Genomic DNA, 22,396 nt, shown 5'->3' on the forward strand with positions numbered 1-22,396 from the left:
ACGGTGACCCGCACGCCTATATCTCGTGAAATCGACGCGAAGTCGAGCAAATGATCGATTCCGGAAGAAACGCGACCGCCTTCTCCGATTTATTGCTCGTGCATCGATCTTGACTCTTTGCAATTCGCGAAATACTCTGTATACAGCTTCGTGTATAAATGTTTCTTCAAATATATATTCTAAGAAATTCTAAGAAATTCCAATGTTCACATTACGCGAGAATTTTAAGTACAATGTAAGCAATGCTTGAAAAATCGAATATTTATAAAGCCAATTCATTCAGCATGTGCATTTAATACTTCTTATACTGAATGTCTCGGAAATGACAGAAATCGCGCATATAATAAGTTAAAATTGAAAGCTATATTACTATTTATGTATAGTATTCATATTCATTAATTATTAGTATTGTTTTCACACAAATAAGTCAACGCAGAATAGCATTCAATTATTCCACTGATAAATAGATTATTCCACTGATGGATGTATAAAACATCGCAATCGGAGCATTAGAAGTTTATTATAAATTGACATACCCATGACTTATAAATTAAAACTGATTATTTTTCTAAATGAAATTTCTATAATATTGTAAAAAATACCTATGCACGCGTAACCTTAATTTATTAAAAACCGTTATCTTGTTGTCAAAATTAAATCGAACGAAAGCTCTATCTGCATCATGTTAGTATTTCCGATTTCCACTCTACCCGACATAATTCCCGGTATAACGACGATTTAAATTAAGATGTGATTATCGAACGTTTAGATACCTATCAGCTAGCAGGTGGACCGATAACGGTGGAACACGAATCCCAAGAGAGAAGCAAGATTAAGCTTTAAATGTGATAGTGTATATACTTGTACCTTTACCACACAGATGTTACACGAGAAGGAGAGAGAGAGAAAAAAAGAGAGAGATAGAGAGAAAATGGAATAAACAAATTATTATGTAACATAACAATATATATAATTAATATATTCCATTATCATTTATATATCGTATTTAACAATTTATATTGCTTAATTTGCCACTTTTATACGCTGATATAAGGAAAGTAATACAAATCTACAAATTAAAAAAAAATGTTGTTGACTTGTTATTGATTTTAATATAAATTATTAGTATAAATAAAAACAGACGTTTGTACCTTAAAATGATTACATTATTTTAATTAAATATCAGATTAAACCAGAAAAGAAAATATATTATTGTTGATCAAATATATACAACAAAATACATATATTATACACAAAATGAAACACAAACAAAACAAATATTTTATTTCCTAAAATAATCAACCTCTGATGAATTCTCCTCTTAACATATAAACTTGTTATTTGTGAATTTAATCTAAATTAATGTTTAATTATAAATAATGTCCTGCACACAGAGTTTGATATTGCAAGCAATCGCTATAAAAATTCTTTAAATTTATTGGCATATGATACATGTTTTTATCAATTACACGATTATTAATTACATATGATACAATTTTATCATTAATAACGTACACATTCTAATAGAAATGCTTCATTCTCCATTAAGTTGCTTCGAAAATTTGCTCGTACGTTTTAATCATGTATTATGCAAAACTGCGAGGAAACGTAGTTTTATCCGTTGAATTTTCGCTCGTTAATATACATCGCGCAAAATGCGGCCAGTGATAGCATTCGTTTTATGTGCAATTCATTCCATTGTAATAAGTATCGATCCGCATCAATGCGAGTAAAACTGTTGCCAAATTTTTCCGATATACTCGAATATATACGTTCCTTTTAAACACAAATAGCTTGCACGACCAATGAAAAATTATTTGCATAGCCATTACAAAAATTACAGTATTTTAATAATAATTAAAATAAAAAAGTGCGCGCTTTTTCAGAGTTTTAAGCAAAAATGTTCAAAAATTGTTGTGCAAAAGAGTGAGAGAGTGGCATTCTTGTTTATTCATTTACAATATTCGCATGCATTGACTAGCTGTATATGAATTTTTATTATTGAGAAATCAAGATGATGCAAATGCGATATCTGTTTATAAAGTATACGATATTTTTATAACAGTTGAAACATTACATCCTTGCGCGAACAAAGCTAATTGAAACGCGTTTTCTAGGTTCTCGTATACAAACGGGAAATTTTTTTCGAACGCAAAAGCTACGTCCACCGTTGTATGTACATGCTAGTTGTAATTTATAAGTTGCTTTAGTCGATTTACTGTTCCAGCTAATTGGCAACGTAATTACCTCAAAGCGTTGCAGCAATGAGACCGCGTCGTGTACAGATGCACACGAACATTCGACATCGCGTTGCAGCTTTGTACTCTAATTAACGGATACAACAACTCACACTGAATAAATTCGCTCTCTATGTTTTCCAGGTCATTATTTACATATCATGAATCCACGGTGCCCTTTTAATCTTTTTTTCAGGTATGTTAATTCCATTGACACTGATAACGTGAGCAGCGTCACGTTGTACTGCCAACAGTTGATAAGTAGTATATCCTTGTTTGACATCAACTTTATCGAAGAAAAACATGCTTCATGTGTAATTTTATATCCTTATAATAAAATGTAGGTTTGAAACTTTTATCAGCTTTTATATATAAAATTATTTAATAGTAGAACTGGCAAGCGCGGATTATACTAATTAATATTTTCTAATGCTACCTATTATAAGAATAAAATAATATATATATATTATAAAAAATTACAGATGTAACAATCCTCATATAATTTTTATAATATAAAATATAATATATAACATAAAAAAAAATGTATTAATGAGCATAATAGAGCAATCTGTGACTTTTTAAAAATAGATTAAGAAAAATGATAGAACATAAAAATTATATAATCACATCGCCTTCCTTTTTACTCTTAGCAACATATGTACGAAATATATAAATATAATATATGTGTAAAATGCAGAGAGAATTCCTCGTAATGTGAATTTTTTCGACGAAGAGAGCGAGAAATTTACTCTCAGCCGCCCATTTTAGGATTAAAGCTGACTCAGCAGCAACCAATTTTGCACGCGATAACGCGCGTACGCGTCCGCGTATACCAAATTTCGCGACAAAAATTTTTCCAGCAACGAAGCTCTCTTCAAGCTGCCGCTCGACGCCCGTCACTCTGTATTCATCTGGTATGTACATATAACGTAAATTCCACATAGTAGTCTATCTACGTGCGCGATGAAACTGGCGCGCATTATCGGCAAATTATGCAACCGCGTTCGCATGCATTCACGTCGCTCTTTTAGCAGAGAGAAATACAATACGCGAGTGCGTTTGTGCGGATAGCTCGTGGCCCTCGCTTTTAAAAATGCCCAAATATTTGGGCAGATATACGAATGGGAGAGAGTTTTCCAAGCGGATATACGCGTCCGCACGCAAGCACGTGCGAAATTACTGGTCGAAAATGGCCAGCAGCAATTCTGGAGGTCTTCGCGCGAAATATTGCACGAAGAAGCTATCCGGCGATCCTACTGCAGAATGAAACTTTGTTCGCCTCTAGCAAATATAAGGTGTTCCGAAAACAACGTGGTAAATATTATGAACGAAAAATGTGACAGTAAATTAAAAAATAAATTTCAGTGCGAACTACTAAACTACTAAGCTTCAAAAATATAATAGATAATTCTCTCGATTCTCTTCTCTCGAATTTTGAGACAACATTTTAGTGTGATAAAAATCTTAATTAATTTTATTTGATATTATTAAATATTAAAAAATTACACACAAAAAAGAAAGAAATGCACTCGATAAATTTTAAAATAAATCATAAGATTTTTCTACTAACAAAGTAACTATCGATTCTATAAGTGTTTTAAATAATGATTATAAAAAAATAACTATCACATATACCAATGTAAATTTTGTTGGAGCACTCAGTATACAACTGTACATCCACATACACACGCATACGAAAGGCCGGGCAGTGCGCGAACTCGCTCGAAATCCGTGGAAAAGGCGGAAAGAGAATGGGCGGCGGTAATGAATGAATGGCTAAAAAGGTTAATTTACGGCCCGGGATTGAATGCATTAGCGTTACCGTAGAGTACTTATACGACGAGTTAACGGAGAAACTAAATGAAAATTGGAGCGGCATGCTTTATGCACCATCTACCGAAGTTACATTTCCGTAAATGCAGCATAGCTAGTAAGAATGCTGGCAAGTTTAAGACTGAACGAATGAAAATTCTGCGCAATCCCTAAATTCCGTAAAGAAAACATCGAAGCAAGAAATAATCGAGTACAAGATGCAAAGAGGCTGTAAAGTCTGATAAAATGTCTAATTGTTATAGCAAGTTACAAAAAATATAGATTTACGCATTTTCTTAAATTTATTCTATTTTAATCACATAAAATTATATTAAATATTTTTGGTATAAATAAATATGATAAATTAAATAAATTTTCCAAATATAAATATTAAACCAAAATTTTGATAAAAAACAAAGCCTATTTAAAGTAAGACTTTAAATGTCTCTTTGCATCGCTTAAATTTAATTCATTCAAAGCTAATGAAATGAAATCGATTTCTATTAAAAAGTTATTGATTAATGTATATTGAACTATGGATTAGATTAGATAGAAGCTTAGACAGTTCTTGTCCAATTGAAATACTCCAAGAGGAGCTTTTCGTGAATGAACTGCTTAGTCGAAAAGTGAAGAAAATGAAGAAAGTTTAAATTTATTGCATTTCATGATTCAGCTTACGCTTTATGAAAATTTATACGAGGCCGCTATTTTAAAATCTTCAAAAGTTGGCTTATCTCAGTCTCTCTAGATAAATGGCTTATACGAGTATACTGTATAAAAAGATGCATCTGTAAAGTCTCTTCTCGGAAAATACATCAGCCGACACTTGCGACGCTGCGCGGCCGCCAATGCAGAAAATATCCATAGATCTTAATAAGGATCACATTTATTTTCATCATCGGTTTTATGCGTATTATGGTTGATCACGGTGCTGAGCTTAAGAGAAGCGCGTCGCGAAAATAATATAGACGGAAGTGTGCTAGCATGCGCAAGGAAGCCGAGGATGTTTTAACTCGAAACGTATTACATTTACGTGTTCTCGCGACTTGACGCGTTTTATATGCATAATACAAGGACGAGTTCTGCATGATAAGATCTGGGATGCGAGCTTCTTTCGCGTCCCATTTTCATTGGGTGCAGCCATACAGATTGTCTATTCTCAGTAATCTTATCGAAACTTCTCCAGATTGCTGGAACGCACCTGCGTCATATAGAGTATGCATCTTGCAACGAAAAGCTACATTATAAATGTTTCGTCTTTCTTTTGAAAAATTGCACTTATTAATATTGAGAGTATTCCATTATTATCTTTAGGGCTGGAAAGAGAATTTTCAAAAAAAATAACACGTTTTCCATTCTATTAGTTTATATTTAATATATAATTTCAATTTATATTTTTACTTTATATTTTCACTTTATATTTTCAATCCTATAAAAATTTATCTTTGCTTTATATTGTATTTTAGATTTATATCAATTTTTATATTTCTATATATTTTTATAGTTATTACATTTTATTTGTTTTTATACACATAGAGAGTTATAATTTATAAATAAAAGATTGTTTTGTTTTTCTCGTGTATCATAATCCCAACAACATATTCGCGATTCGCGATTCGATAGTTGTTACGAATACAAATATATCTATGTGCCCAATTTTAACTAACATATAATATTTCAAGACAATTTGTAACAATGTTCTATTTTGAGAAATTTGCCACTTTGTTTCTCCAATATATAAATTTCTACATCGAAATTTTAGAGAGAAGCGCGTATTGTAGCGTATCGGAATATGCAATTAAATGCTCCTTACGATCCGGCATTCGCATTGATTGCAATGGCAACTTGTAATAAAAATAACTGTTCGCAGTTTCAGATTCGCATTTTTATTAGTGCTGACTCGCCGATATATCTCGCGTTTGTAATGCCGTGGACACATAAAATCGCTTTTGTTTCGTAAATTACTAGTTATTCTGAAAACTCACGACATTCTAGTTCGAACTATCGATGGAAATGTGCACTCGTAATGAGGTAAATTACAATCGAATCCATATAAGCAACACCGTTACAGCGTGATTTTTATATCAAACTTTTCTATATATATATATATCCCTGAGAGATAATATTCTACCAGTATATAATCGATCACATTTCAATTTTACTATAACCGAAATTCTTAACAATCGATAATCTAACAAAGATAAAATTGATAGGGTTAAGAAAAATAACTTTCTATTTACATCGATACTTTATATATATATATATATATATATATATATATATATATAAAGTAATATAAAACTCTCTCTCTCTCTCTCTCTCTTTTTTCTTTTCCATATATTTGTTTGTCATGAAACAAATATTATAATATTAGTAATAAAAAGTAATTTGTCAAAATTTAATGCATTTTTCAACATGTTTCATTAATGATAACAAGAATTATAGTTGATAAAACAAAGAAAAATATCGCAAATGGAAAAAATATCTCTTCTTGTCTGAAACCATTATTTAATATATTATTAATTTAATATTTAATATTTATAAACTCTTATTTGGACAAAATAATTCTATAAAGCATCGTTGACAGTAGGAATCTTCATGAATTAAATGTTCTCTATTCATGTTTAAGTTATTTTACTTTGAGACATATTTATTAGACATATTATTTATTGTCAGCAGAAAGCAGCATGTTCTGGCATTTGGTACTTAAAGAGAAAAGGAAAGAGATTCTTAAGATCTGATCAAACGAGAGAACCTTTGTCGGACTCGGCGCTCGGCCACATACTGCTGCGACGTGGCTTGGCTCTCGGCTTTATTCTTGGCTGTGAAGTTAGGTTTCACCGTCAATTGGCGACATCTGTGCAAAGTAATGCGGTCGGTGGTGGGGATCAGTCTCGTGCGAGACATGCAGCGTAGCAGACGTGTAGGACGCGTAGTCTAATGGAAAGGATAGAAAGAGAGAGATACTGGGTCCGGTCCGGCGAGGTGCTCGGCTATGAAGTTAGACTTCGCCGTCACGTGGCGACACCACAGCGCGGAGCGTAGAGTCTTGCGGCTTGCGGTCGGTCCGTGCAAATCAGTCTCGCGCGACACGTACAGCGTGACGGATATGCGGACACATGTGGAGACGCGCGAGTCTAATAGATTTTTAATATTTTATTATCGAAGAATAATATGACTTCACTTTGCGCGCATAATTATATTCGATTAGATTAAATGATTAAACGAAAAAATGATCAAACAAAAAAAAATATCAGATATTTTTTATCATCATTTAACATATAGTAATTCTTCATAAGGATAATCAGTATGTACGCCATTTAGTTGATTAAAGCAACTTTTACGCCAGTATCATTTAAAAAATACATCTAATCGAGAAATAATCTGGTAAAAATATATTTTATAAAATATTGATATCAAATTATACTATCCAGTCGAGGGAAGCACAGACGCACAAAGTTTCTTTCAGTCTATAAAAAGATTGGCACAAGCGCAGCAACATCGTAGAATTTCCAAGGATCAACGCACCGCTCGCAGGCAAAATCTATTCTGACCCGAGATGCGCGGATGTTCTTAAAAAGAGAGGAAACTATAGCATCAGATAGCATATACCCGGGAACGAGCAAACGGGTCATTCATTCAACGGAAATGCAGCGATGTTTAATGACATCCGCGCAGCAGCTGCTATCCATCGCGCATGAAAGGAACCAGGAGGAAACGCTTCAAAGCGAAACGTACTCTGGAATCAGAACTAGATCAGCACGAATCAGATCGAAAGATCCACCGCTGCGTTTCGAAACGATTAACGATTCTTACGGTACTCCAATCGAAGGAAAAGGCATACCCTTTTTACATATTTTGCATATTCTGTATTTATATTTTTCTACCTCTAAACGAACGAAGACAATAAATCTTGTAATCAAGATGCTTTTAATTATCATGTCAAAAGTAGTTGAATTAAATGGAATGATAAGAATTCATTTTATGAAGTTGTAAATTGTTTTGATTTCAGGCGGACTACACAATTATTACATTCTTTTCTATATCTCTCGATTATTTGCTTAATTAATTTTTCTCACAATAGGTAATTGAAAATTTTTTAAATAAATATGCAAAATGCTGATGCAAAATGCTGATGCAAAATAAAAGTTCTATCTTTTATTTTATTTTTGTATTCGGCAATTAGTCAGCAATTACATCATCAAATATATATCCATGCATATATGCATATCGACACATATAACGAAAAGAGAAATCAAAATGTAATATCTTTGAATATTTGATTAGAATTAGGCATTTGACTTTCAAGTAATGAATTTCTTTGACTCTTTATTTTAATTCTAGTAATTATTGATAAGTTAAATATTCTTTTCTTCGAACACAACCATTGAAAATGAATACGATATATCAAGAATAATTATACCTATTTATCTATAATAATTATTTCATTAAAGTTTGCTATCTGAAAAAATCATCTTCGAAAGTGGAATGCTCTTAAGTTAATATGCATTTTTTTACGCATATTACATAATATTTTGTCAGAATTTGTGATACTCTGACAGAAATGTGATAATATACAGCTTTAGATATTACCTTATAGATAGATGCCTTTAAAATTTCTATTTGTATTATCCTTTGAGATTGCTCTGTACAGAATTTATTTAGAAAACTATAATGCAATGAAGAGAGTCTCTAGCGCGATATTCAGCGAGAACAGAAAAATTATATATAAGCAATCGTGCCGAGCGTGAAAATAAATAACAACTATACAGAATGTATCTAAGATCTATTTCTTTCATTTTCACAGATATTGCAAAGTTAAAGCAAGAGCGACTAAAGCTTAATAGACTTTTAGAAAAAAAATAAGAATTCATTTTTTCCTCTCTATAATTATATTATTTTTAAAAAATAAATTTTAAAATTATGCAACAGCAATTTCATACAGAATCTCAATACATTCATTAACTGGTGAAATACGTTGTAGTTATGAAAGCGAAAAGTTTACACAATGAGGTGTTTAAGCTTACCCTGTGTAACGATGGAAGTTGCGAACGGTGCTTTTTCGAGCAAAATTAAATTTTTCAACAAATTTCTTAATATCGTTGACCGCCAAAGTTTCTCTTTTTTTCTTGTGATTGTGTTTCTTTGAGACAAGAATCATGCTTGGCATCGAAATATCCGCCCTGATACGGGACGGCGGCTGGTACGGAGGGTTGCTTTAATTAAACTTATAACTATTATCCACAAAGTCGAGCTTAAGCTACGCTATTATCAAGCACGAAGCAGACAGACGGCTGAGAGAAGGAGCAGCGAAGAGCCGAGGAAAAGGTAGGAATTAGGCGCTCTGTATTTTCTTAGCTTCTTTGAAGTTAAGGATGCGCGAAATGATTTTGCAGGACGATGCGGAATACTACACACAACGTAGGGCGAGTATTAATAAAAGATTTAAGGAAGACGCTCCGTCGAGAAAACCTTCTCCTAAGAAGGAGGGAAAACAAGGCTCTATACCGACAGACGTTTCTGTACAAATAAAAAATAACGAGAAGCGCTTGAATCGAAACCACTCTCTTGAGTATCTCTTGAGAGAGTTATGAAATTTGTTAAACCTGACTTGTTTACTAGAACGATATAAGAAATGATATCAAATCAAAGCTTGGTAAGTTAAGAAGCGACGCTCTTGTCTCGATATGCAATGTAATCGATAATTAAAAGTAAAAAAAATTACAAATATAATCCAATGTATAAAATATAAAAATATAACATATACAAATTTACTATTACGAATATTCTTTAATAACGTAATTTTTATAATACAATGATAAATTATGATTGAGTAATAATTATCATAATATCCTCGCAAATCATCATGAAATAAAATCGTAAAATTAAAAAATTACTTATTTTAGCATTGCGTATAAAATGATTTATTATTTATATAAAAACTGAAACAAGAATTTTTCATATAATATCCATAAATAGAAAAAAGAAGATAGAAAATAGAAGAAGGGTTAATTGAGAGTCAAACGCGATAATTAAAGCACAAATTAATTTTTTTATATATAATATTATATATAATATTACATATAATATTGTAGAATGTTTTTATGTTTTGATATATTCGTAAAGCTATATACATATATGAAAATTGCGCATCATACATCTGTTAACATACAAACAAAAAAAATTGGAAAGGCTGAATATTGAAAACCGAATGTTATTTTTGTTGATTTTATTTGCAAAAGGTTTGGACAAATGCAGAAGTGAATATTTTTTCTCTTCCAAACGTACCGAGAAACCCAATACAATGCCGTCCCGGTGGAAGTGGTATTTTTCCCAGCGAATGAAATTAAACCGACGGAAGCTCTTCTAGAAAAGCATCCAACTGTATAATTTCCAGCGTTTAAAATGCCACAACGTCTTCGAGAGAGCTGTGAAGCGACTTGGCTTTTTTAGAAAGTTAAAGTTTTTTAGTCTGCAGGCGATCTCCTTAAACAAATGCACGGCTTCTTTTCGACAGACTTCTTCAGCAAAGTTTCGTTGCACTAAGAATAGTCACATACGTAGAATTGAAGAAAAGATTAGAAAATAAGCGCAATAATTAAAAACGCGCATTTATAATTAGACAACTACCTCTTTAAGCTCTTTAATTGAAATTCTTTTTATTTATTACGGTATTTCAAAGATTCGCAAATTTTTTTCGAGGATTTCGATCAGCAAATTTTCAAAAACCTTGCATCAAAATCTTTCCGAAAACTTTCCGCTGGTAGAATATCATCGTTTGAACACAACCCGAATCACAACGCGGTCGTAATTTTACGAAAAAGTCAAGTTTGTCGAGTTTTTTGCTTTGCTCGATCGTTACATTTCATTATCCGACATAAAACACGGCTATTCTTCTGACTTTTCCGAACTAACTCTCACCAAGGCATCTTGTCGCCCACCAAGACTGTTCCATTCATCGATCCTATCGTTAACGGCTGAAATGTGTAAGAACGAATCGATGAATAGGGCCGAGAGATTCGCCGGCGGATAATGAAGACGCCCTGCTGCCATTTACGTCAGGGATTTCTTCCAACATCCTTTATCCACCCCTTCGCGATCGCGTTTCTCCTTTTTTTTCAGAAAAGTTTTTTTATCTTTAGTTATATACACAATGGATATCTCTGGTATTTAATAAAAAAAAATTACTCATGTAGTGCAAAAACTTGTCTTAGCTCGATTTATGGAGTCATGCGAATATAGAGTATTATCTTATTCTATTGTTATCATATACTTGTCAGAACATTAAGAGTCGTTTTTGTTTATCTGTTTTTTCATTAACTAACTAAGTGTAACACTCAAATATTTTGGATATTATTTCATTGAAATTCCATTTAATGTGTGGGTGTGAATTTAATTTAAAACAGTGAAATATATTCCGGAAAAAAAATTGCAAACAAGCCTAAATATTGTATAAAATTGATCCTATATTTATAAAAACATTGTGTAATTTTATAATGAGATCGAAACAACTTTGAAAATGTATTAAGCCGAATTGACCTGATCATTATCCCGTTTAATACATTATTTATCATTTACTGAGCGATGTTGGGCTGGAAAGTTATACAGGTTAACATAATCCGTAACTCGTAAACTATTCTACAACGAATATGCAGCCCTAGATTCGTGGTCAAAGTACGAGATCGTGACGACTACGCTGTTATAGGAGTTCTGAGGATTTTGGTTACGCGATTCGCTATGTAAGCGTTATATAACTTTGCACCATGCTGCACGATAGTACTTCGCGTTTAAAGGATCATTATGCACGTTCTGGTATCGCATCGCTCGATAAATAGTTATAATTATAATTGATGTGTAATAGTTATAATCATTATAACAGAATGTGTAACTTTAAAATTCAGCTCTGAACTCTTTAAAGCCGAGACATAATTAAATTTCCCTTCTTGCATGCACCGTTTGAGAAAAAGAGCATATGCAAACGACAGTTTTCATTGTTGAAATATTACAGCAAACGTAGCAAACAACGTTAAATAATTTTTTTTTGAAACTACAAATGTATGCAAAAGCGGTGCTACTGCCGTAAAATGGAAGGTATGACGTTTTAATGGGACGGTATACAAAAAATGCATATTTTTCAGCAATATATGTGCGATATACTACCTATCAAGATTTCATTATAATCGTGTTCTCTCTCCAGCAATGACAGAAATTTTATTGCCTGCGTTTGCAGTCTGAAAATTATTTCAAACTCAAACAATTCGCAATTCATATTTACAATACACGGAGAAAATTTTGCAATACATGAAAAATACATTTTTACGACATTTATTGTAAAGCTGGAATATAACGACATTAAGATATTTATTACTGTAAAAATTGTAAATTATATATTTGTTTTATTGTTAGTTAACGACTATGCATTTGTTTATGCATCAAAATATTTAAATATTGAATGGTTATAACACTCTTTTGTAAAATATAATACACATATAATATTATTGAATAAAAATGTCGTGATTTCACTTATATGTTAGTAGTTTCACTATAATAAAAATTATATTGTAATTTTAATATTTAATAATATTTTCTCTGTGTATTATACAATGCAATTCGGCTACATTATAATACACATTTAATGTTAGGAACGTATTATGGTAGGTAATTACCTTTTCATTTTTAAAACAAAATTTTAATTAGCAATTTTATGATAAAGGCAAATTATTATAACTTTCGAATAATATCAGAATATGACATTGTTCTATATAAGCTCTAACGAATTTTTTTTGATATATTAAATAAAGAAAGAGAAATGAAGAGTACGAGAGAGAGAAAGAGAGAAGAGAAAATAAATATATATATATAAAAAAATATCAAAGACTATCAACATTTCGTGAAGTCTTTCACAGATAATCTCATAAACTCACTGAAATTTTTCTCAAGTATAGCATGAGCTGCATATAATATTGCGGATTTCGACACCGCAATTGTCGATTTTTACATTGCGATTCCATCGAATGCAGATTTTACCTCCATAAAACGTTAAAGCGCCTTTTACAGAAAAAGTGTTGGCGCAGCGCACCGTCTCGTGCCCTCCCCTGCTGGTGCACATCTGAATGTACATATATATATATATATATATATATATATATATATATATATATGTATGTATATATATATGTACAGTAAAATTATACATACATATATATATATATATATATGTGTGTGTGTATATATATATGTACAGTAAAATTATACATACATACATACATACATATATATATATATATATATATGTATGTATGTATGTATGTATAATTTCACTGCTCCACCCCTTCTAGAATCTCTTTTCCATAGCTGCATTATCCTCCTCCGGACTATTAACAGTCTTATGCAAATTTTGTTTGCAACCCGCCGGCGCCGCTGGGAAAAGGGAATCAACCCACCGCTATCACCCTTCTCGTTGCGTTACTAGTATCCGCAATGCACTTTAATGCTATCGGCATTGCAGGAGAACAACGATATTTCGGACAGAAACACCAACGAATATATTTTCACTTTCACACAAATTGAAAGCATACGATTACGAAAATTTCCACCATGAAACTCAATGCAACGACGAGAAACTGGCGGTAATACATAGTGAGTCCTATTGAAATATGAAAAGCGTTTCGATAGACTTTCCCTATCAGAAAAAATGACGAAAATCTAGTTAGATAAAGTTAAAAGCAAAGCATCGCAATAATCTATCAAAATAAAAAGCTAGGAAAATGAATACAGTGAGTCAACTTCATTGCGTGTAAGATGTAAAAAATTGTGTATTATTTCATTCCAAATAAAAGTTATGGCTTTTTAATTAAAACCATCAAAGAAAGTTTAATACTTTTACATAAAATATATTTTGCCTACATGTCATTATCCAACTTCATATGCCAAAGACATGAAAATTGTTAAAATAAATTTAATAAATAATTTTTAAACATATGTCAATTTTCACACTTTTAAAATTCTTTTAAAATTTATAATTAATGTCCCTTTACATATGTCATCTCTAGAGTGTATGTGTGCTTTCGCGATAATTCGCAATACAAAAATATCATTATCAAAATATTAAATTGAGGTAAATAAATGCAAAATATTAGAAACATTAAATTGAAATAAATAAAAATGAAGTTAAATCGAATTATAACAAAGATCTTAATTGGAGGATTGTATGCAATTTTCATGTGAAAAATTTGAATAAATACTTGAGAATAAAAATAACAAAAATATAAATATTTGTGCATTCTAAAGGGCATATTTATATTTTTCACGTTACACTTTTATGCATGAGTCGATGCATGCTATTTTTCATTTCTTGTTTACTCTATTTATTCCTGTTCAAGTTGATTCAAACGAAATCGTTTATCGTAACCAACAACTTGCACTTTTCACTTTTCTATCTTTAGGTAAAGAAAAAAGAAATTTAAATTCTTTAACAGCAGTAAAGTTGACCAAAGTGAGATGTATATACCGGTCAGGCAAACGAAATTGCTGTGAACTTGTCGCAGCGTGAAATTGAAGTATCTTGCAGAAAATATGACTAAACCATGAAACACATACACTATTCTCGTGGGAAGGCGATCGTGAATTTTTATATACTTATATTATGCCCTTGTAAAACTTATGGAATTATTCTCACCGAATAAACTGATGAATGATACATGATCATTCTACGAATAATGCTTTAAAAACAAATTTATACATTTATGCATATAACTGTGAATAATATATCTTATTTAAAACAAAAACTATATATTTGTTACGTAAAAAATAATAAAAATAAATAAGGAACATAAATTCCTGATGTAAAATTTTCCATAAATTTCTAATTATATGCATACTGTATGTTTCTGATGTATGCTTCTTGCAAAATACACGTTTGTGATTTTAATAACGCAAATTTTTGAATGTTTTTTTGCGAATTCTCTTCTCTTTCTCTCTTCTTTTTCTCTATGTGCATATCTTGTTTTTTATTTACTGCCATACTAATACCAATATTTTTCTGAAAAAACATTTCAACAGTGCGCATTGTTAGAAAGCAATTGTAATCGAGAGAATAAAGTTTGAATAATTGCTCTATTCAACTATAGTTATACTAGATGAATCAAGTGCCGGGGAACGATTTAACACAAATTAGTTTAGACCACGTACGGCTACAATTCGTAATGTCACGCGGGATAAATTTAAACTTCGACATGACTGTCGATTTCAGCAGACGAGATTACATTAGTGCAGGGAAAATCTACGAATTGCCTGTAACTGAGTCAATCTCGTTTGCTAGACTAGAACTATTACGTTACTGCTGCTTAACAAATTTGTGTTGTTGATTTCCTGTAGAAACATTTTATATTATTGCTTTTGTATTATAAGATATCAATGATTGATTAGCGTTACAAATATTATTCTATATAGGATGGATCATAATTCGCGTAGAAAGAAGAGAAGATTGTTCCTTATAAAAAATAAGTTGAAAATGTAAAATATAATTTGTTTTATACAAGACTTTATTTCCAAAAAAAATATTTTAAAAATTAAAAAAACAATACATATATGTATGCTTTTTTAAACTTGAATGATTTCCAACTTCCAATCTGTCGAATCAAATTTTTTATTCATTTTTCTACTCTTCAATCCACTAATACTAATGGTGATTATTATCGATGATCTTTTAGTCAACTATATCGCAAATATGCCAGTAATCTAGAAAGAGCAAGTTATTAAACCAGGATTGGTTAACCCCAGGTTATCGATATAGCTCACTCTCAGAATCGGAATGCATGTATTCCAAACAACATTCACCCTTGCTTCACAGTTTAGTGCATACGGTTTCATGCAGCGTATTGCATTGCGTCGACCGAGAAGGTAACTTCAATCAACTCGAGATTCGTAGCATTACACAGTCAACCGATCAATCATTAATCAGACCCGACCAATTGGCAGCCATTACGAATTGGCTTCATCCTGACACATATTGCTCCACAATTCTGCATCAACTATTGCAATTGTCCGTGTAACATATCTGTAACAATAGCCTTCGATTGTAACGGAATAAACAACGATGGTCGATAATAGAGAGACGGAATATCTATCTTCATGCATTCAAGTGAACAAATCTGATTGTACTGTTAAGTATTTATTCAGTCATTTAAATAATAAATTCAGGCAGAAATCCTGACAATGAAGTTTATTCGGATAATAAAATTTAATTATCCGGCAATAAAAGTTATTTCCAGTTAATAAAATCAAATAGTAACGGATTTATCTGAAATACACACACACACTCACAAATCAGATAGAACAATTGGCTTTTTGAGATTAATGCTGCGGATATGTGTCGATACAGCGGCAGCTAATACAATAAATATGAGAATAATGATATTATGTGACAAAGATATAATAAATAATTAAAATTTTAATATTTGTTATTATTTTAATATTAAAATATTATTTGAAATATTTAAAAAATATAACTATGTCAATATATTCTGACATTTTCTTATATTTTCTTCAAAAGTATTTAAATTTATTTGTAGACATTTTGTAAAATATAAATTATCATATTTATTTCATAAATATGTTCACCAATCTCAGAAATTTTTTTCTTTTTTTTATTTATATGTCAAAAGTAATAATGTAGTTATATATATTTTATGAAAATACAATATTTCACATAAATTTAAATGTAAAAAATTAACATATTTTCGTCTCCATTTGTGCGTGTGTGTATTTGTATGATCTACATTCTTCAAGTAATATAGCGGCGACAAGAATTTTGCATAAAATTTCAGACAAACTTTTTCATAATTTTGATTTCTCTCTTGGCGACGTAAGCAAAAGATCTATCTCTTACAGCATGCGCACGAATAAATTTAAATTGTAGGTAAGTTGGTGAGAAAGTAACTTGCGAAGCTTCTTATTCTTATAAAAAGAACAATATGTGACTAGAATTTTCTATCGTATTTGAAATCTTCGAAATCTGTGGTCTGCTTTCATATTCATTCACTTGTTTCGTCATCATAGCAGTAATAGTGTTGGGAAAAATTTAGATAATAAATACAAAGATGCGCGTACTATTTGAAGAAACAATATCCAAAGTCCTAATATCTAGCAAAGCAGTCCAGATGTAGTAATTTTATTAAGTAATTTCTTGATAATTATAGTTTTATATTCCTAGATTTCTTATATAAAAAATTATTTGTAATTTAATATATTAATTTAATATACATATTATTTCGACTTATCATAATATTTAATTTAATTTATGTCAACTCTGATTAGTTTGATTACATTTTATCAAGAATGTTTCATATCTTTTATACATGTTGCTATATGAAGATATTCTTGTTTATTCTCCTTTGTATTTCATATGTGCTTGTTATTTCCGATATTTAATCACATATATTACAAGACAATCAATCAACTTCTTCTTTTCTATAGTTTATCATGAATCTTTTATAGTTCTAAAAAGGTACAGTTTGTGATATTATATAACGTATATATATATAAAGAATAATAAGAATAATAACTAACAATAAAGCATGATATAAAATCTTCGCATGTGATGAATTTTTATTCAAACAATTAATTTGTAACACTTTGGAAATTTGTCTCGTTTAATTTTAAGAGAATTTTCTCTATAGAATGATTGCACACCGCATCACCGAGAGATAGATTGCAGTAATGAAATTAGAAAGCAGCGCTTTTAAGCGAGGCTTTAGATCGGTCGATGAACACGATACCTCGTTAACTTCCGATCTCCGTCAGTAATTTCAAACAATTTCTCGCGTTTGCTCCGAAATTCGACGCCCATGTCACTTTAATAAAACATTTTCGCGGTGTTTCCGCGTGTTGCAAATGCTGCATAATCGAAAATGGAGCCGCGTAATCGATCTGTTTCCCTAGTCCTCAACACGCTTTATCCCTGCGATACTACTTACCCTCCTCCCTCTTCCCGCGCGATCGAACTTTTCCTCCGGTATCGCGTTGCGTTGAAACAAAAGTTTGGCGAGAGAAGAGCGATATGGAAAATCAATGCTTGTCGACGAAGTACATCTCGCTGCGAAAAATCGAGAGAACTTTTGAGAGCGGGAAATATATTAGAAAATCGTATTGTCTCTCTTACTGGCGCAATGCGTTTCGTAAAGTTTTACGGTCAATGTAATTTGTTTGTTAAACAAATTAAATGCTACATTATCTTATTATAATGCATTCTATATATAACTGCATTTATCTTATATATTGCATTTCATTGTTATGCATGGTTTTTATTTTTTATGTATAGAATTATTACGTCGTTTCCTGGAGAAAAAAAATTTACAAGCGCATTTATTCGTTTATTTCGTTTAAAAGTGTTTGGTTTTTACGTAAAAGCGCGTTAGGAACAAAATCCTGTCTGACACGAAATGCACCTTCACAGTCTCGCGAGATCGCATCTATTCGTTGAGAAAAGCATCTGATCATCAGAGCGGATATCTACTGGGAGATCAACAGGTCTTAATGGTTCCCGCAATAGCGCCAACGGGTTTGCTTTCCTTTCGTTCTTTCGTAATTAACGGCGTTACTCAACGAAACTTGGCCAATCTCTAAACGGCGTCTATACACGTCTATACGAAAGCGGGTTTACGTGAAAGGAGCAAAAGATGCGAAAAACGTAGAAATTCTCCGAAAGAGTTTATCCTGTGATGAAAAACTTTTGGATTTACTAGAAGTCCCTGTACGCTCGTTTCGTCGCCGAGAGAGAAACTGCGAGAGAAAATATACATATATCGAGAGTTTACATCTCGTGTTAAAGCAAACTCTCCCGGCAATTCCGCACTTAATTCGGCCAGCTTACCGCGTTCTCTCGCTGATAACGAAGAAATATGGACAGCTACGCGATATGAAAGTACACGTATAATAACACCAGATGCAAAGTATAAGAATTAATGGCATTCAAAAAAATCGTCGGCTTAAAAACAAAACAATTGTGAAAGACAGAATTCTATTATATTTGAAAGAAACGTCAATTGGGGTAAAAGTTTAGAATCAAAATGTGTCAAATAATGATGTGTAAAATTTAATTGCCCCTTCGATTGCGAGAGAACTGTTTTGAAAATATCATATGTGATTAAAATGCAGATATGTATGATTTTTAAAAATTTAGGAATTAAAAATTAGGAATTATATCTCTGTATTTTTGTAAAAGAAAAGATAAGTCTTTACTGTACTCTATTTTTTTGACAGACAATATCAGATGTGTGTATATGTGATATAAAATTCTTTTCTAAAATACATATGCAAAATAGAAGAAAAAATCTTTAAAAAATTGAAAAATAGAATAGTATTCAAAATTAATAAAAATAATACCTAAAAATGTTTGCATTTTATTAATTGAAAGTTCTTCTTTCAAATTTCAAGTTTTTCATAAATTATGAAATGCTATTTATAATTATATTCGACCTATAATAAAATTATTTCAAGTGCAATAAAAAAAATCATAAGCATAAAAACGTAGAATTCGTTTATGAACTTTATCGTAAAACCGAATAATGGCTTTGTTTTCAATTTTCTTCGAGAAAGAATTACCCCCTATCGAAGCAATATTAGATGTACTATAAGCATAACAAGAACATTCAACGCTTCATCGCGAGAAGAAGATCGTAGAGCTTAATCTTAGAGAGATGACTTCCAATTAACAATTACGACGGAAAACTATTAAACGAACTTTTAAAACTGCATAAGCTAAAGATGAACGTAACTTTATTATCTCCGTTTTTATTAGACAATCGCAGTGACATATATAGGATTTTATTTCAGGAGAGTGAAGGGACGGGGGCTGAAACTCTGGGCAAGCAATTACATTATATTAAATTCATACTTGACATTAATCATAAATTACTGTTATTGTTTAATAAAACTGTTCTATAAGTTTGAAAATGATGACAATTTAGTTTGTTAGATGAGGGATTTCGAGAAGGCTGAAGCCCAGCAGCCTCCTCCCCCTCATAAATACGCAACTGGACAGACGATATTACACGAAGGAATATTTTCGAAAAGTTGAATAATCGATATCTAAAGCACGATGCATCGTCTCTGTTATGGAAATTATTGGTCCTACCCGATATCATATATTTTCACGGAAAATCCTAGAGAATGCCAGTTACACGGCATTCGATCATACTGAATGATAATTGCGAGCAATATATCGTGCACGACATTAATGGACACTCAATAAATTTAATGACACAACGACGGTTTCATAAAAGTAAATACGAATAGAGATATTGAATTATAATTGAATTATATATATAACTCATCTCTCAGACTAGAACTTAGTAAATTATGATAAAATTTTATATTTTATATAAATATAATTATATATATAATTTATAGAGATTAAATATACAATATATATAATATTATAAAATATATTATTACGTTATGGACTCATACATGCCAATATTCTATGAAAAGTTTTGAAGAAGCAAGAATATCATTGTGCATTATCTTACAAATATTTTTGAACATTGAATTTTGAATTCCGACGTCGAGAATAGAATCTCTTTTATGGTTCGATGTTTTGAGTATGAAAGATTTTATTACAGAAGGGAGAAGAAAGACGAGTACCATGTGCGGAATAAAAATTTTTAAATATATACACGTATATTTTTATGCACACAGATTATAAGATTTTTCAGATTTTCCAAAAATTAAGATATCAAATGCCACATATATGTCTTGAAACTTGAATTGTTGCATTTCTTAAAATCTCAATTTTGAGTCCACTTCTGTCATAACGCGAGATAATTGCGTGTTAAAACAGATTGCGTGCTCGACTTTTCAAAACATCCAGCGGAACCGCTATTATTGGCGGAGGAAACTACTGCGATTGGAACCGGCGATCTCGGAAACGGAAATACAACGCAGCGAGGCCGATAAACAATCCGCGCGACAATTTATAATTTGCGATGTCACGGCTTTATTGTGCCATTAAAGTATGGCCGTTGCGTCGCGAGGACGACGTTAAAGGGAACATTTACGGCAGCCGGTCGACCTTTTCCTCGCGTTATACAGTTCTGTAGCGTTTGCAATGGCCGAACAGAGTCCTGCGCAAGAACGAAAAAGACTAACGATCGTACATAAATGTCCGATAATGTTCGACCACGTGGTGGCAGAATTTATTTTTCATTATTTAGACCTGTAGTTTCAAGTTTATGGTTAAAGTGCTTAAGTTTAACATAAATTAGGTTTAACCGTCTCATATAATATCATATAATACTTTTATTCGTTTCCTATTTGATCATAAAGAATAAATTCCAGAGAAAGAGAAACTATATATTTTTAAATTCAAATAAAAATGTTTTAAATGTTTTAAATTTTTATTTTATTAAAAATTAGTTTTTATTTCTATGAAATCTTTTTGATTAAATTTCAACAAAGTTATTAATAAATTTTTCGAATAAATTTCGTCAATATTTCTGTAATTAAAAATATAAGATTAAATAATATACCTGTATGTTATGACATTCTTTGGGAAGATATGAAACATTTAAATTATGAGACGTCATTTCCTATATAAAAGCATTCGATATGTATATTGCGAATACAAGACTAACATCAATCTGTTATCTTGTGATAATAAAGGAAGCAATATTATTCTATGGTTCAGTATATCAAGTATAGAAGTCATCGAATCACAGAATAGCTTGGTCTAATTTCAAAATATCAATGTACAGAGTTACCTGTCGTGTACATAAGTACTCGCGCGTAAAAGCGTGCGCAATGGTGAAAGCCGAAATATATATTTCTAGCATATTCATATATATACATATTCATATATATATATACATAATGTATATATATGTATATAAATAAGTACATAAATGTATATATATATAAATGAGTACATAAATGTATATATATATATATATATATATATATATATATATATATAAATGTGTACATAAGTTAATAAAAATACTATCAATCAATACATATAACAATAAATAATAAGCAATATTAATTAATTTGGACATTATGAATTAAAAAGTTAAATGCAAAATGGTGACATAAAATAATGTAGTAAATGTAAGTAGTATAGGTCAATGAAAGTAGTGTAGATCAATGAACGTGATATAAATTAATAAAAATACTATCAATCAATACATATAATAATAAATAATAGGCAATATTAATTAATTTGGACATCATGAATTAAAAAGTTAAATGCAAAATGGTGACATAAAATAATGTAGTAAATGTAAGTAGTATAGGTCAATGAAAGTAGTGTAGATCAATGGAAGTGATATAAATTAATAAAAATAGTATCA

At 31.0% G+C, this 22,396-nt stretch overlaps 2 protein-coding genes across 3 annotated transcripts in view; one reads left to right on the forward strand and one right to left on the reverse strand.

Moving 5' to 3' along the window:
* Positions 1–22,396, reverse strand: part of Kair1d (Kainate-type ionotropic glutamate receptor subunit 1D) — a 384,639-nt gene that overhangs the window by 281,360 nt on the left and 80,883 nt on the right. The window lies entirely within an intron of this gene.
* Positions 1–22,396, forward strand: part of Notum (palmitoleoyl-protein carboxylesterase notum) — a 209,316-nt gene that overhangs the window by 121,571 nt on the left and 65,349 nt on the right. The gene's annotated exons all lie outside the window — the stretch shown is intronic.

The sequence above is a fragment of the Prenolepis imparis genome, unplaced genomic scaffold (genome assembly GCF_030444845.1).
Source record: "Prenolepis imparis isolate NDT839.2.m4 unplaced genomic scaffold, iyPreImpa1.0 SCAF_5, whole genome shotgun sequence".
NCBI classification, from domain to species: domain Eukaryota; kingdom Metazoa; phylum Arthropoda; class Insecta; order Hymenoptera; family Formicidae; genus Prenolepis; species Prenolepis imparis.